Source organism: Mustela nigripes, chromosome 16 (assembly GCF_022355385.1).
Source record: "Mustela nigripes isolate SB6536 chromosome 16, MUSNIG.SB6536, whole genome shotgun sequence".
NCBI classification, from domain to species: Eukaryota; Metazoa; Chordata; class Mammalia; order Carnivora; family Mustelidae; genus Mustela; species Mustela nigripes.
Genome location: NC_081572.1, coordinates 24,474,173 through 24,491,619, shown reverse-complemented (window position 1 = coordinate 24,491,619; position 17,447 = coordinate 24,474,173). Strand labels below are relative to the sequence as shown.

Here is a 17,447-nt window from a genome sequence, read left to right as displayed (position 1 = left end):
TCTTTCCTCTCTCCGGCCAACCTCCTCCTCCCCAGAGCCCCTCTCTCTCAGCCCCTCTCTCAGAACATCTGAGATCGACCTGTCGCAGAAGGGGGGGGCGTGTCACACGTGGTCATTTGCATGTTATCTGCATGGCGGGAGGGCATTGGACGCCCCCAGACACGTCCCCTCCACCCCACCAGCTCACCCCATCAGACCTAAGAAAACAAGTGGTGGGAGACCCCAGAGCCAGGCCCTCTCTCAGGCTGCAGGGACAGAGGGCTAAATCCGGGTGGTTTCGTGCTACAAATGTGAGCGGTGCACCTAGCTTCAGGGATCACCCACGTCAGCCCCCATCACCCAAATCTGTCAATCTTGACAGAGGAGGGAGAGGAAGCCCACAGAAGGTAAGCCTCTGGTCAGGGACCCACTCAGCCTGGCAGCCGCTGATGCACCCTATCAGCCTTGCCAGGGCCTAGAGCCACCACTCCGAACCCTTGGAGGCCTCTGTGTTGTCATCCGAATGGATGCCCCAAAGTTCGATTCTGGTGACTGGTCCATGGTTGGCAGGGAGTCCCTGCTGGGCAGCAGCAGTGGGGTGAAGGGCGTGACCCACCCCCACCCCCACAACCCCACCTTCCCACCCCATTCTGAATGCTCAGGATCGCTGTGGGAGGACTAAAGTTTGGAGTGAGGGACACAGAGAAGGTGGAGGGAGAAACCTCCAGAACTTCGGAAGCCACACGACAAGGGTAGGCCAAATGTCTGGTTTGATGGTCACTATTACTTTGTCCATTTTAAGAGGAGGTTACTAAGGATTGGAGAGGTTCAGGGACTTGTCCAAGGTCCCAGAACAAGAACTTGGGATCGGGATTTGATCCCCGGTCTGGTGGACTTCTGTACCTCCGAGCAGATAACCTCTGAGCCACACGACTCTGATTCTGTCCAGAACTCAGTCTCATTCACACAACTGCCTAGATGACATCACCAAACAGCTGTGCCCCCGGGGCCTCTGACTCAGTGTTGAACCCCAAGCTCAGTATCCCTCTCTCCTTCCCAGCCCATCCTGCTCTCCTGTAAAAGGTACCTCCAGCCACTGGCCACCCCAGCCAGCAAGGTGGAGACATTCCCCCACCTCCCTTTCTTCCTCTGTATCCGACCAGGTGTGCGAGTGTGGAATCTGTTCTGTCTGTGAAATGGGCCCCCCGCCAGCTCCTCGCTTCCCAGCTGTGGGACAGGTGAAACACTCCAGCCCTGGGCCTCTCTCTAATAGACAATCCCAGAGCTCCTCCAGCGGGCCTCCCACTCAGTCCCACCAGTCTGCTTCCCCAAATACGATCTTATCCTGACCTCCTACCTTAATAACATAAGCTCCCCTTTGTTTTCAAGAGAAAGCATTACAAGGCCTCCACAAAGATGCCCGGCACACCTCTGTAAGACCACCTCTGGCCACTTCCTTCTCAGCTGGTGACCTACTGGCCACAGCGGCTGTTCACCTCCCCACGCTGTACCAAGGTTTTCACTCATCTTAGCCTTTGCTCCCGCCCCCTCTGCCCCCGGCCAAGGATGCCCCTTTCCCCATCTCCTACCCAGCCCACCTGTACTCCCCCTTCCAGGATCAGGTAAATGTCATGTCCTCCATGAAGCCTCCCCTGTCCCGCCCCAGCAGGATGAATTGCTCCCTCTTCCGTGCACCCCCAGCACTTTGCTCAAACTGCTAGCCTGGTGTTTCCATCCCAGCGGTGCAGTGAGTGGGGGTCTGCCCCCCCCCCCCCCCCCCCCCCCCCCCCCCCCCCCCGCCGGGTGGGGCCCCGGGGGGCCCGGGGTCTCCCCCCCCCCGGGGGCGGGGGGGGGGGGCCGCCCCCCCCCCCCCCCACTGCATCCCTCCCCTCAGTCTGAGAGGCAGGGGCCATGGGCTGCTCAGTGCCGCTCCCCTGATGGGCTCTGGTACATCAGGGATGGTCAATAAAGGTTTGATAGATGCATGGCCTGCCCCCTCTCTCCTCTTTCTCCATCCTCCAGCTTCCTGTTTTTCTGGCCTCGCTCCCAAGGCCAGAAACCATCCAGTTAAAGGAGTCTTATGGAAGGCGATCCTGGGAGTTGGCCAAGGTCTATGTGACCCTTGGAACTGCAAATACCTAATCTGGAGAACCACATGGACCAGAAAACACAGACTGGAGTCAGGCGATCCAGATTCCGAGCCGAAGAACATGACCTTGAACAACTCACTTCTCCTCTGTGAGCCTCGGTGTCCTTGTGTCCAGTGAGAGTTTGGGTAGAGGCAGAGGATATTTCTAAAATCCCTTCGAGCTCCGATGCTGTACAAATACGTTGGGTTATGATGCCGTGGCCTGTGGAGGGCCCTGGGTGGTTGGTGTGGGAATGAGAAGAAAAAGATGTATCTCAGGGGCTGGCTGCCCAGAGCAGACCAGCAACTGTCCCCAGCAGCGGCTCCTGGGAGAAGGCGGGATCAGTGGGAGAGAAGGTCGGGCAGCCCCACGCTGAGAGAGGTTGGCCCTAGCTGCTGTGATTCAGTTAATTGTGGAAATCAATGGCCTGGCCAGAGGCAGGGGACAGGAAAAGACCTGGGGGATGGAGAGTCCTGAGGGATGAATAGGGTGGGGAGCAGCATCCTTTGCATCCACTCCCGGGGCTGGCCCAGCCTTACTGGGCTCAGAGCAAAGGCCTGGAGGGCTGGAGAGCACGGAAGGATCAAGGCAAGGGGAAAGCCTGTTATCAGAATTTGGGGGGAAGGTCATGGAGGATTGGTGGTGCAATGAAAATAGTCCTCATACGCAAAATAAAGAAAACCTCGTCGTTGAAGCCAACACGGAGGGCTAGAGAGAAGGCCTTCCTCCCTGGCAGGCAAGCTCAAATCCTGTCCTGGGATCTAGTCCTGGCTCTGCCAGAGTCAGGGCGGTGTGACCTTGAGCAAGTCCCTGTTTGTCTTTGAACCTCTGTTTCCTCATTTGTAAAAATAATAGGTTGTTCTTAACCACCCCTAAGGGGCCATGGGCCTGGCTCCGAACTCCATGGCCCCACCATGGGTCCTGCCACCTCGGCCCCCGATCCCACATGTTTACCACCTCTGACCCTCTACCCAAACATCTACCCAGGCCCTGGGCTGGCTGGCTTTTCTGCACTCCTCTCCAAAGTAGCCCCTTCCCCATAGTTTTCCTACTTCCTACTTTCAAGCAGGCCTTCCAGCCTCGGCAAAATCCTGGTTTGGAATCCATCAGCCGGCAAAGCCGATTGCTTTTGATTTTCCTAGTCAGGCTGGTGGGAGCACAGGGTATTGTAAGTCAGCCCCACCTCCTACCCTTTCCCTTCCGCATCTCTCAGCTGATACTGCCCCATCCTCTCTCCTTGCTCAGGAGAGGAACAGCTGCTGGGTTTGGGGGGGGGGCGGTGGGGAGGGGAAGAGGTGGACCCAGTTGGTGGTAGCGACCAGGGGAGCCCTGGTCGGGGGTGAGGGAGGAAGGTTGGGTAGGAGACTGGAATAAATCATTCTCCTCTGATCAGTAGCCTCCTAGGATGAAATACTCCATTTGCTGGAGCAGAAAGGAGGTGCTAGCCTTGATCCCCAACCTGGAAGGAGCCGTTGCCTCGTTCCCTCAGCAGTGAGCGCCCAGCACACCCCTTTGATCGACCCTCGCCTGCTCCCTCAGAGGCCCTTAACATCCTTCTTTATGAGCCTGGGGACCCAGCCAAGAGTCTCACCTCATCTGGGGCCCCAGGCGGCTGCCTTTGTACTTCTCCCCTTGCCTGGCGCCTGCCGTGGACACCAGCCTGGCCCCCGCGCACGGGACTAGAAGCGAGCTACCCTCAACCTCCCAGCAGCTAGGTGATCTGATGGGGGTGGGTAGCTGGAGTTCACAGTGTGCTTCCCATCTGAAGGGGGGTGCATGCAGGTGACAGATTGAGACAGATTATCCAGCAGGACAGAGCTGCAGGACAGCCCCCGGTGGACTTCCTGGAGGAGGAGGCAAAGTGAGGACAGAGCAGCAGGGCCAAGGAAAAAGAGGAAGGGCCTATGGTGAGAACAGGAAAGGGAAAGGGGCCTGGAGGAGGGCTGTGGGTGCTTGGTCCATCTAGAGTGCAGACTCAGTGGGGAGTGGTTGGGCAGGGATGTGGAGAATCTCAGACCCTGTGCTGGTAGCACTGAGTCTTAGTTGACTCATCTGTAAAATGGGCCTGACACCTGCCTCCCCAGTTGCTGTGAGGCTTAGCTGAGACCCCTGGCTAGAGATCACTCCCTCCTTGCTCATTTCCTGTACCTCCTTCATCCCCCCATCCTTCCAAGCCCACGGGGGCCAGGCGCTCCACGATTCTCAGCATCTGGCCTCATCTGGAAACATCTGCCTCCCCTGCCTGATGTCCAGGCTGCAGCTCTGTAGAAAGAGCCGGTGGAGGCAAGAGCTGGAGCGGGGGCACCGGATGGAAAGAGTGGGAGGGACATCTTCCTCATCCACCCCCTCCCTGGGGCCCCATTCAACACAGATCAGCCCTTCATCTCCTCTGTTCCCTCCCTCCCGGCTGCCCCCAGCACACACCTGTTTTCTCTCTCAACTCCTCCATGTGGCCCCTCCAGGGCCCCCAGTAGGGGCCTCTGTTTTGCTTCCCCCAGCATTTCCTTTTGGGCCTGCCCCACGATGGGTTCTCCAGTTTTGTTTCCAAAATTCTGGCCAATTTTGTATTCTACTCCATATCGCATCCATGTTGTTCCCTATGAAAACATTTCATCTCCCGGTTAAATTACAAACTTCTCCCTGAAAAATCTTTGAGGGTGAAGCAGTGCCATTTTTACCCTATGGCTGTGCCCACTGAAGGCACCTGAAGCAGACCCAGGGGTAGCCTGGGCCCCCATTTGAGCCACGTGTCAGGGCTCCATGGGTACACAGAACAGCCAGACAGAGCCCTCCATCCTGCCCCAGGAGCAGAAGGCAAAGGCACTGGGGAGGGAGTGGTTCCAGCACCAGCCTTGGTCTCAGGAGCAGGTCGGGGAAGGAGGTGTGGAGGGGGCTTTGGGGAGAATCAGAGTTAAAGGTGGATAGATCGGCATCACTTGTGGCAGGAGGAAGTGGTCCTTCTGTGTTCTGTGTCCCCTCCTGCTTCAGAGGTAGAATCTTTGGTTCATAAAATGTCCCCTAAGAGTACATTGGGGGTCCCGCAGTTCCTTTTCTCTGTTTACAAATGAGGAAACTGAGGCCAAGCAGGGGTCTCATTTGAGAATCCAAAAACCCTCTTTCGACTCAACTGACCCATTCTCAGTTTCCAGGGTGTAGCCGGCAGAATAATGACCTCCCCCTTGCCCCAGATGTCCATGTTCTAATCCCAGGAACCCGTGAATAAAAAATCCCAAAAGGGATTTTGTGGCTGGGATTAAATTAAGGATTTTGTGATTGGGATGTTCTAGAATTAGCTCAGTGCAATCATAAGAGTCCTTATAAGAGAAAGAGGGAGTCAGGAGAGTCACAGAGATGTGACAATGGAAGCAGAGAGGTCAGAAAGATGTGAGCAAGGAACCTGGAGCCAAGGGATACAGGCAGTCTCTAGTCACTGAAACTGGCAAGGAAACAGATTCTCCCCTTGAGAAAGAGCCAGTCCTGCTGACCCATTTTAGATTTCTGACCTCTGACCAGGGTTTACGTTTTTTAAAGACACTGCATTTATGGTAACGAGCAACCCGGCAATCGGAAACTCATTACTCTTTAAGTACTAATCACGCAGGGCTTTGTTGGCTGGAGTGGAGACCTTGATGAACGCTCCCCTCAAATTCTCTCCTTCCTCCCCCAGCATTAGTGGCACACCTCTGTTGTGTCAGGCACGGCACATTCCAAATGAATCATCACAGCCCCTGCCTCTGCCTTCGAGAAACTGACAGTTCAGTGGGACTATGGACACACAAGCAGAAGAAGCAAAGAGCACCAGAACCACTTTTAAGGGGGGGTACGTGTAAGCTGTCATCCGACAGGACGGAAGCGGGAAGGAGATGGGCACTTGGGCACCTGGGGCCAGGAAGAAGTGGGTTTGAATCCTGACAGCTCAGCTCACTGACCATGGGCAAGTTGCTTATCTTCTCTAAGCCTCAGTTTCCATATCTGTAAAGTAGGCACAATTATAGCACTTACTTGGTGGGATTATGAAAATGAAATTGTGGTTCATAGAGAGTGCTTGGCACAGTGCCAGGACGTACCTAGGAAGTGCTCAGAAAACCGGGGAAGCCTCCCAGAAGAGTTAGACTTTGAGCCTAGATCTGAAGGCCAAATAGGAATTTGCTGTGTAAACCAGGAGGAGGAAAGTGTTCCAGGCAAGAAAAAACAGTGAGACACAGGGGGTGGGCCACAGAACTGTGGGGGATAATTGCAGTGAGATTCAGGGCCCAAGCTAAGATCTTGATACCTCCAAAGCCAGGAGTTCATTGAGTTATATTGCCCTGTGGTTTGTCTCACCACCTCCAAAGTTCTAGAAGTTTCTAAGGGTAGGATTAGGTCTCATCATTCATTCATTCAATCAATCCAAAAATTTGGAACCTGAAGTGGCTGAGAAGCAGGAGAGATGCTTTAAGAGTAAACAGGGCTTTTTATGGCAATCTAAGGATAATTTTATCCTGAAGCCAATAGGGAGCTACTGAAAGAGTTGTTGAAGAGGGGAGTGACCCAATAAGATTTCATGTTGCAAAAAACGGACCTATTTTCTGAGTTGATTCCAAAGAGAGAGGAAAGCCTTGATGGGGGTATGGGGGGAATCTCTATTCAAATTCATCCTGTAGGCACAGGGAGGAAGCGGAGTTTCTAACACCTCCAACTGGGATCCCAGAGAAGATCTTGAAGGAGAAGAGGGCTTCAGGATCTCAGCAAACTGGAAGACAAGACCCAGATGTCCATTGTCCACATCGGGTGCTGGGAATCCCAGCAGCCACAACAGCCAGACAAATGTCCAAGCTGGATCCTGGGACTTAAGCAGAACTTACTGTCTTCCACATTAACTCTTGGGAGAGTGAAGGAAGTCTATGCTCTCGTCCAGTTTTTCTGGGGACCTGGTAGCTGCCAGGGGAGATGGAAGAGGCGTAGCAGTAACCCATTTCCCTATGAACTGGAGCTGCAGAGCCAGACTGAAATAGAGCAGAGGTGGTGAGAAAGCAGGATGCTGGGATTACTGTCTCCCGCGCCCCAGCCTGGCCTAACCTCAGCTGGCCTCAGTGCTGAGGGACTGGACCTTTGACAGCATGACAGACTAAAAATAAACTAGGCATTGCCACTTGCACCATAGAACGGAGTCTCACGACTTGGATTTCCCTGCCCCAGTGAGGAGGAGGTAGGCTGACCCCATGTAACTTCGGGGGATGAATGCCTAGACCATCAACCCCACCAAGGATGGTGAAAAAGCAACAAAAGGCCACCTGATTTAATCTCAAATAATTTATTGATTCTTGAAAAGAGACAGGAGAGGAAGCTGGCTAAAGACCTAAGTTGCCTATTGAGTAAGCCACCAGTCTTCTTGGATCAGGGATGCTTACCACACTTAGTTAGCCTCTTCTTCCTTGGAGAAGAATTCCTGGTGGGACCTTGGCCTCTCCCACCCCATCCCAACCATAAGCTCACTGGGAACAGACACCCAGTGGTCTTCTGAAACACCAGTCAGATCTTCTGACTCCGCTTATGTGCCTTCAAGGACTCATCACAGCAACAGCCATAATCCCCAAAGTGTCCCCTGGAACACATCAGTCCCAAGAGATGCACCTAAAGAAACAGTTTGGGGGCTAAATAAATTTGGAAGATGCTCTTTCCTGGAACTCCCCACCCGTTGGAGAGTCACATTCCAACATGAGCATAATTAAAGGCCTAGAGAAGTCCTGCAGGTTTAGCTTACAACCAGGTTAACCTGTTTGACCCAGCTTTTTCAAACTTATTCCATCATATACCACCTTTCTTTCTTTCTTTCTTTCTTTTCTTTCTTTCTTTCTTTCTTTCTTTCTTTCTTTCTTTCTTTCTTTCTCTCTCTCTTTCTTTCTTTCTTTCTTTCTTTTTTACAAGAAATACCTATCAACAGCCAAAAAAAATAGCCCCATGGAACATATATTGGGAAGCAGGGACCTGAATGGTAAAGCCCCAAGCCCATTCAGGGAGAGGAAGGGCAGCTGTGACAAGAGAAGTCCCTGCCTGAAGAAGCAGTCAGGGAGCCCTCAGGGAGCCACACTGGCCCAGAGTGCCAGAAAGGAGGCATGGCTGTGGGCCAGGAGAGCCCACCCATAGCTCCCCTCCGAAGGTGTTTTCCTCATCTGCACCCAACATCCTGGGAGAGTGTGGGCATTTCTGGGCCCGGCACACCCTGAATGGATCTTGGCCCCTCGTTGATGCCAGCAGCCCCCAACCAGGGGTCCCTGAGATGGCATGCAATCGTGAGCTCTCCCCCAGAAATAATATTTCAGCTTGTAGATAGTCAGAGAGGCCATTGTCCCAGTGGACCAGCTGCAGCCGGAACTTTACTAAGGGAGGAAAAGCACAGGCTTTGGAGGCAAAATCCTGAGCTCCTATCCTGGTCCCCCACTTACCAGGAGCTGGGTAAGTGGGGCCTTGGCTAAATCATCCAGTCTCTCTGAGCCTGTTTCCTCCTGTAGAAAGTAAGGAAATAACGGCTGATTTCAAGCTGGTTGTGTTCACTGCCTCGTGGTTTGTCTCATTACCTCCGAAGTTCTAGAAGTTTCTAAGGGTAGGATTCAGTCTCATCATTCACTTATTCATTCATTCATTCAATCTGAGTATTTACTGGGGACCTACAGTGTGCCGGGCACTGGGGAAACAACGCAGAAGAAAAACGAGACAGGTCTCTGTCTACATGGAGCTCACATCCGGTGGAGACTCGGTTGCTCCATACAGAGCCACCACAGCAGGCCAGGCACTGTGCTGGGCTCCTCCCTGTGTATTGTGTTCACAGAGCACTTCTGCCATCATTGTTCTGTTTGTTCCCCATGACATGCGATGAGACAGGAAGTATGGGGGTTCCTACTCTCTTTTGTAGACAGGGAACTAGAGGTTCAGGAAAACCAAATGAGAAACTGACCTGGGAACAAAACTCTCTTCTGTCCACAGGAATTCACTGAAGGCCTTTTCTAGGCCAGGTGCTCTGTTCACAGTGCCGTGCAGATGTCCATTCTGGCTGTGTGGAGCTGACAGCCTTTGCTTGTCGGTCTGTCACGGTGGTCCCCAGTCCTCTCCACGGCCCGGACCCTCCCCAGCTGCGTCCTCAACCACGGACCGTCCACACAACAGACCGCACATGAACTGATTCCCCAAACTCCAGCCCCTCAGCTGTCCGCCTTCACAGCCCAGGAAATCCTTCCTGCGCTCCAACTTCCCTACCTTGCAGGCCAAGGCTGGTCCCTCCCGGGGGCCTCTTTTGAGTGGAGCAATGCTCAGGGAGGACCGGGATAACTGAGGCTCTCCCCAGATGCCTATGTGTGAACCAAAGGCAAGGTAGGCTCTGGACCACCAACCAAGCAGATGCTGACCAGGAGGCCACCCTGGGGCGGCCAAGCAGCTCTTCCAAAGCCAATGGGGCTAGCAACCAGAGTAAGAGAGGAAGACGGTAGCGAAGGGACAAAGTGAGGAGGCCACCATCATTCCACGGGGGAGCCTGGGAACTCAAGGCGAGATGAGATTCTGGAGGGAGGTGCTGCATGGTGGGGGGCGAGGGGGGCAAAGGTACCCAACACCCTACTCCCTTCAGCTTAAAGGAGCACTTCCCAGGGGCACCTGGGCGGCTCAGTGGGTTAAGCCTCTGCCTTCAGCTCAGGTCATGATCTCAGGGTACTGGGATCGAGCCCTGCATTGGGCTCTCCGCTCAGTGGGGAACCTGCTTCCTCCTCCTCTCTCTGCCTGTCTCTCTGCCTACTTGTGATCTCTCTCTCTGTCAAATAAATAAATAAAATCTTAAAAAAAAGGGAGCACTTCCCAGCTGAGCCAGAGAGAGCTGACAAATCCAGCCATCCCCAAACCCCTTCTGAGTACCTCTTCCTCCTCCCTCTTCATTCCCTCCTCCTCCTTCTCTCCCCCTTCCTCCTCCCCTTCCTCCAGAAACACTCCTCAGATCATCTGTGTGCCACTGGCATGTTCCCTGTATGTCTGTCCAGCTCCTATACTCCCACACCGCATCTCTTGGTGTCCTGGCCACGCTCTATCTCCTTCGTCGAGCAGGGGCTACAGGTGAGACTGTGGAGGTTTCTGGAGAGGGCCTCCACCCTGCAGGTACAGAGAACCAATGTCCTTTAAAGCGTCCTCCAGCTCTCCTGCATCTGGGGAGTGGGGGGCAGCACCAGCTCCAGAGCCCTTCAGCTGCACCAGATCCTGACTGTTCCGCAGGTGTTTATAGCCTCTCTCCTGTGCTCCTGGCACATGGCCCTCTGCCTGGATCCTGTCTCCTCTTTAATCCCCTGTCCCTGGTTCTTACCAACATCATTCCTCCAGCCCTGCTGGCAGCCAGCAGTCTAATCTAAATCATGTTCACCACAGTTTTCCAGGCACGTCCTCTTACCTGCCAGGTTCTGGAGGGACACACAGAGCCTGAAGGACCCGGGGGTAGATCCAGGGTAGAACTATCTGGTTAGGGGGAATATTCTATGCTATTCCTATAGTCCCCTCTGGTGCCTTCCCAGGGAGGAGAACTTTTGTCTCCATGAATTAGCTCTGTTGCCAGGAGAAAGAAAAGCTGCTTCTTCCCTCTTTACAGGTGGGAAAGCCTGCAGGCAGGGATCCAGAAATCAGACTCAGCACCATCCCCCTCCCCTCACGAATCCTCTGCCAATTCCTAGTTCAAGCCAGTGTCAGCCCTCACCTGGACCACTGCCGTCACCTCATGACAGGTTCCCCACCTCTACTCTCATTACCCCCAGCCTGCAGCCAACCTGAGATGCTCCTGTCACCCCCGACACAACCCCACAATGCCAAGGGGCTGCTTCTGCTCTTAGATCAGGTTTTATTCATTTTTTTTAAGATTTTATTTATTTATTTGACAGACAGAGATCACAGGTAGGCAGAGAAACAGGCAGAGGGAGAGGAGGAAGCAGGCTACCCGGCGAGCAGAGAACCCGATGTGGGGCTCGATCCCAGGACCCTGGGATCATGACCTGAGCCGAAGGCAGAGGCTTTAACCCACTGAGCCACCCAGGCGCCCCTAGATCAGGTTTTAAACATGACCTAGAAGACCAGCCTCTGCCCACCTCCCGCTCTATTCATCCCCTTTGTTCTTCGCACCACTGCCATGTCCTTTTTCTTGCAACTCCTTGGACAGGCTCCCTCCCACCACAGGGCCTTTGCATATAGTGTCTTCTCTGCCTGGACCATTCTTCCATTCCCTCAGGGATCAGCTTGGGCATCGCCTCCTGGGGGAAGCAGCTCAGCTTCCCTGACTGCTCTAATGCTCTCTATATACTCTCAAGGCATTACGTTCTTCCTTTTCTTTGCACCGATCACAGTTGTCACTTTCACTGCATTTGGCTGGCTATTTAATGTGGGCAAGAGCCAAGTCGGCTCTGCTCTCTCTGTATCCTCAGGCTAGCACAGTGCCCGGCCCGTAGAAGGCTCTCAATAAACAGTTGTGGTACAAACGAGTGAGGCCCAGATGAGTGATGCACCTGGTGGAAAGTCACCAAGTGAGGCCTTAGCCAAGCTGGGACCAGGGACTTGGCTCCTAGCTGGGGAAGCTATGCTCCCATGCCTGACTGTCCATCTCTCTGCTTGCTGGCCAGCAATTAGTCGCTATTTTAAAAAAGTTCGCTACACAGCAAGCAGTGTCCAGGGACTGGGTGTGGAGGGGGTTGTGGGCTAGAGTAATGAATTGCATCACAGTCTCTGCTGTTGCTCTTCTCCCCCCAACCCCTGCGCTCAGTAGCCTTGCCCTTGGCCTTGGGAAATGAGTGCTTGCTACACCTTCACCTTTGCAATGGTGGTCTCCAGGCCTGTCCCAAAACAGAGAAGTGGGAGACTTCAGTCCCTTGCCAAGAAGGCAGAGATCTGGTGGGAAGGAGAAGGCTGGAAAAGAAGGAAAGGGAAGACAGAGCCTCCATGGAAAGCCTAGGGTGACAGGAGAAGGGCTCATGGGAGGCAGGATATTGACAATTTGGGGAGACACCTTGGGAAAGCGACTCACCCTCTCTGGTCCTTCGGTGCCCCAGAGTGGATGTCACAATCTTCCTCTTTAGCATCTCTCTCATGGAAAGGGCAGAGACAATGAAAAGGCCATGAACTGTTCAGACAGAACTGGAAAGTCTCCTCTGAGCAATCCTGGAGGGCTTCCTGGAGTAGAGGAGCTTTATAGAAGCCACAGGCAGCCTGGTAGGGTAGCTGCAAAGCAGGAGGCAGCAGGCAAGGAGAAAGGGGGTAACCAGAGTGTAGGAGAGCATACAAGGGAGGCAAGAATCACTGTGTTGCCTTAATATGTCCAGTTGTGTCACTGTCCCCTGAGAACCCTTCAGAGGCCCCTCATGTCACTCAGAAAAACTGAAGACCTTGCTCCCTGCCTTTTTTTCCTATCCCCACTGCCCTGACTCTTACTACTCGTCCAGACACTCCTCTCCGGTCTTCAAACATGTCACCATGCTTCTCAGGCTGTTCCCTCCTCCTGGCTTTCTTCAGCCCCACAAATCATTCCCTCACCCCCCACAAGGCTTTGCCCAAATGTCACCTTCTCCATGGAGCCTCCCCTGAGGATGTCCTATAAAATCACACCCCCTCCCCAGCCCCCACCACCACTCCCCATTCCCTTCACCTTGCTCCTTCTTCCCCATGGCCCTTAAAACATCCTCACCTACTCAATGATTTACTCCTTTTACTCCTTATCTCTCTGGAAAAGTCATGCTCCACAGGGCGAGAATAACCTTGTCTGCTGTTTGCCACTGTCCCTTCAGCACCTAGGACAGTGCCCGGCACGTAGTAGGTGCCCCATGTAGACCCCTTGAATAACCAAGAGGAGTGGCGGGCAGCAGGTGCTTGTAGCCTGGGAATGGAGTGGGAAATCATTTCTTCAGGCTCTTTGATCAGCTGGTGGTAAGGGGGCCCAGAGGGCTTGGTCAGCTCATGAGTAGTCACCCAGCACGCCTGTCCCACTCGTTGTCACGTCTGTCCCAGCTCTCCCTCCTCTCTTTTCAGAGCCCTCCCTCAGTGTCGGTGCTCCTGGCATCTGGCATCCATCAGTCCCTTCCAGAAGTCCCTGTGAAACAAGGAGGGGTGGCTAAAACGATCCCAGATTGGGGGCAGGCGGGAATGTGTGGGTGAGCTGCTCCTGTCCCCGAACCCCCCGCCCCCAACAGCTCTGCCCAGAGCTGCCAGCCCACGGCCTTCACCACCCCCAACACCCATGGGCCTGGGGGAGACTGTTGCCAACCACACACAGCTCCTGGCTCTGGATTTGAGGGAGGAGGAGGGGAGCTGGCAGGAGGGAACCAGGGCAAGCAAATGGGACCTGACAGGGGCCGGGCACCTCGGGCAAAGAATGTAAATAAAAAATCAGTAAATATTTGGGGGAAGTGGAACGGGAAGTGGGAGAGGGAGGAGTGGAGGGGACGTGTTGGATTTCCAACAACATCTGGAGGGCAGTCCCCTCCACCTCCTCCCCCCACATCCCACACCACCCCACGTGGGGGCTTGCAGCACGAGAGGGTGCTGATTTGCGGGTGTGTGTGTGTGTGTGTGTGTGTCTGTGCTTGGCTGTCTCGATGCATGTGTGCTTGGGGGCATGTTTGATGGTCTGGAGTGTTTGCTTGGCCAAGCGCACACAAGGCCAGCCTCACCCAGTCCCAAACTGAGTGCCTCCCTCTAGGTCATTCATGTCCTTCCTTCCACAAGGCCCTTCTGTGAGCCAGGTTATGGACGTTCTGGGATGAAAGACAAGGTCCCTATTCTCTGAAAGCTTCTAATTGAAAGGATGATGACAACACATAGGGAGGGCCTTGACAGCCCTCAGTTCAGGGGTCTCTGAACCTAGACCAAGGGGGAGTGACATGAAGTGGAGATCAGAGAGGACCTCTAGGAGGAGGAGGAGGAGGAGGATTATGAAAGTGCAGGGAGACATAGATGAAAAAATAATGGGTATGGTGGAGGGAAGTTCGTTTTCAGGGAGAGATAGGACTATAGAACATCTATGGGCAAGATGACAAAGGATGATAGAGCAGGGGGACAAATAGTATTGAAGTTTCGTCCGGCCCCAGGAGAACATCTAAGCCAAGAGCCCAGCTGTGCAACCAAGTGTACAAGAGGGGACTCTGTCGGGAGGTCAAGCCTCTGTCTCACCATCCTTCTCTTCTGTGACTTCCTGATGAACCTTTTTCTGGACAAGAATTATATCTCTCCCTTTCTCTGTCATGTCCCCTTCCAGCCTGGCAACCAATTCCGGCTTTGCCCCTGACCCCTGTGCAGCCTGGGAGCCGAGTTCAGAACCCTGGAGGCTGGAGGGTCCCATTAGCCCTACTCTCTCCACTTCACAGGGGAGGACACTGAGGCCCAGAGAAGGGAAGTGACCAGCCCGAGGGTCCATGGCAGTAAATGGTAGAGCCGGGGTTAAAATCTGGAGCCCCTGTCTCATGTGGGAGGAAGTGGGGATGGGTGGAGAGTTCCTCGTTGCTTTGTGATGCTTCAGGCTCAGCCTTCGGGATCTATCTGTGCCTGGGCTATTGGCAGGTTATGTGTGTGGAACAGGGTCCAGCCGACCTCTGCACAGTCGTCCCTACTTTGCTTGCTTAGTCAGCAGCCTCCATGGATGCCCTTTGCTCTGGGGACGCAGGGTAGCTCTGGCATAATTGAGAGGGAACCCTGAACTGGAGATGAACATACCAGGATCCCAGCTGCGCCTAGATCAGAGACGGAGGAGAGGCCCCGGCCAGGGCCCTCATGGGAACCCAGCCCATAAGTGAAGGGACAGAGTTTATTTATTTATCAACTAGCTTTCAAGTACTTACAGGGGCTTGGCCCTGGGATGTTCGGGAAGCAGCAATGAACACAATTGTTTAAAGCAGTGGTTTAAAAAATATATAAAAATAAAAATAAAGCAGTGGTTTTTAAACAATACTTTGTGGGCTCCCCCCCCCCCGCTTAGATGCTGCCATAGGCAGGGTAAGAGGGAAGAGGGTTGGGAGTTCTCTGCCTCTCCCCCACCCTTCCCACCACCTCAACCAAAGTAGTTCCCACTTTCATCTGCTTTACTGATCAGAGTTCTAGGAAGGTTTCACTTAAAGGCACCCGATACTATTGGGGGGAAAAAATGAAGACTACGTTTCTTCCAGGGAACAGAAGAAAAGCCCCTGATTCAGCCCACAAAGCGAGATCACTGCTAGAAAAAAGGGAAGCAGAGCATATCTGCCTCTACCTTCAGAGCTGTGGGCTTTGGCATCTTTTGAGAGGGAGGTGAGTTTCTAGGATGGACTTCATAGATGTTCCAAGCTTTTCTCTTGCCATCCAAATTGGGTCAGCCTCCCTCAGAGGTGCCTGCCTCCCCGCATGAGCCCCCCAACCCCCACGCAGAGCCCACAGCAGCCAAAAGTGCAGGGTGTCTAAAGAGGGTCCGAGGATTGAAGTGTCATCCTCCTACCTCCCACTTCCAGGCTGGGGAATAATCGGGCCCTTTGTCCAGCAGGAGGATGCCCAAAGGGTGAGGTCACCCCCAACATGGCTCTCTTTGTCCCACAGCCAAGAAGACACCAAGGCCGAGACCAGTCCCTGCCCCTACCCCCTGTCCCTAAGCCTGTGGCACCTCCCCACCAAAGAAGGGCTTGTACCCCTGGGGGAGTATAAGAAGGACCTCCAACCAGGAAGGAGGTTGATGCAGTGGGCATTGGCAAAGGTGAGGAAGGGTTGGGATGGGTACATCCCAGAGAAGGGGGCCGAGAAAAAGTCCCCAGTTTAGAGGGCGACCCTGCCTCACGAAGTTCTCCAGGATCTCCTGCAGCTTGGCCTACAAAGTTGGTTCCAAACCCAAAAGGCAAAACTAAGGAATCTGATTCTAGAACCCCCAGTAGCTTGCTTCAGCTTTTGACCAACAGGTCTTTGGGAAAAGGGGCTGAGCTGAAAGTCCCCACAGGTATAGCCTTGGGGGGGATGCTGTCCCAGCACCCCCTCCACAGAGGAGGAGTCTGGGGTCCAGGAAAACCTGGGGGTGGCGTGTGTCCACAGTCTGGAAGAACAGCAGAGCTGTTGTCTCAACCAGAGAGTTTCTGAGGGGCTGAGAAGGGAGGCCTTCAGGAGGCTCTGTTGTCAGTACGGGGTAAAGGTGATAAGAGGGACAGGCCAGAAGAAGGGGTGGTCTAAAAGGAGGCTGAAGGAGATGTGGTCCTGGTGTCGCTGAGCGCTAGGCTGGGGATCAAGGGTACTGGGTTCTAGTCCCGCTCTGCCTCTAACTCACCCGGGAACCCTGGGCTTGTTTTCTTCTCTTGGAACCTCAGTTTCCATGCAATGAGATCCTTCTGGAGCCAAACTTTTAGTAGCCCTAACTATGAAGTTCTCGGAAGCAGGGCACAGAAACGTAGATCTGAGGCACAGGAGGAGGAGGCCTCTGTAGCCTCCTGATGAGACAAGGTGCATGGCGGGACACAGGAAGGGCCCCCCTGAGAGCTTCTGCTATTGGAGCAGCTGCCTGTGGGGAGGGAGGGGGCAAAGCTCGCCAGGAACCAACCATGATCGGGGTAGGGGGCTGGTCAGGAAAACAGTAGTGCCATTGGTGGAGAGGGCAGTGTCTAGAGGCCACCAACGTTGGGAGTGTGGAGGGGTGGGTCCACCCACCCTCGGAGCTCACTGAGCGGCCAGAGAGGGCCAAGAGCATGCTGGGAGTGGGGGGCAATGACAGGGCACAGAATGGTCTGACCAGGTCAGCCTCTAAATAGGGATTCTCAGACTCCGGGAGCTTCTCAGACTTTGGGAGCACCCTGTCTCCCCGCCTGGCCTCCCCATTCATGCTGAACCAGGCCCCACCCCATCTTGGTGGAATGTTGTGTGAGCTGAGAATAGTCATCGCTGGGGTCAAGGAAGGGAGGGTCGCCAGGGACTAATTGCCCTAAATAAATGAGCAATTAAGGCTGTTACAGGAAGTATCCAGACCCCCCCCCCACCCTCCCACCACCCCAAAGACCGCCATGGCAACCACGGCTGGTTCCGCCCCAGGAAAGGCTGAGCCACTTGGTTGGCCCACGTGGTTGTCATTCAAGCAGCGGAGGGTGGAGAAGGCGTGGCTTCGCTCAAGGAAAGCGGAAAGGGTCCAGAAGAGTGCAGTGAAGGGGATGCCGAAGGATGGCAGAGGTGACCTCTGGTTGAGGATTCTGGGTAATTCCTCCCAGTTAGTGAGGAGGAGAGGAAGAGCCTGGAGCACACTCCAGGACTGCAGCGTGTAGGACAGCTACCCCTGTGGTAGGGGCTGGGGGCAGCCACCAGGAGAAGTAAACCTTGCCAGGTCCCCATCTCCTTTCAGCGCCCCGGCCCCTCCCCCTA

General features: G+C 54.2%; 1 long non-coding RNA gene across 1 annotated transcript; it reads right to left on the bottom strand.

Moving 5' to 3' along the window:
- Positions 1-10,983: 10,983 nt before the first annotated feature.
- On the bottom strand, positions 10,984-16,510 carry LOC132003678 (uncharacterized). The gene is made up of 3 exons (XR_009400267.1): positions 16,369-16,510; positions 12,784-13,185; positions 10,984-12,320 (listed from the first exon to the last, which is right to left on the bottom strand). It is a non-coding gene; the product is annotated as an uncharacterized LOC132003678 (long non-coding RNA).
- Between the last annotated feature and the right edge of the window lie 937 nt (positions 16,511-17,447).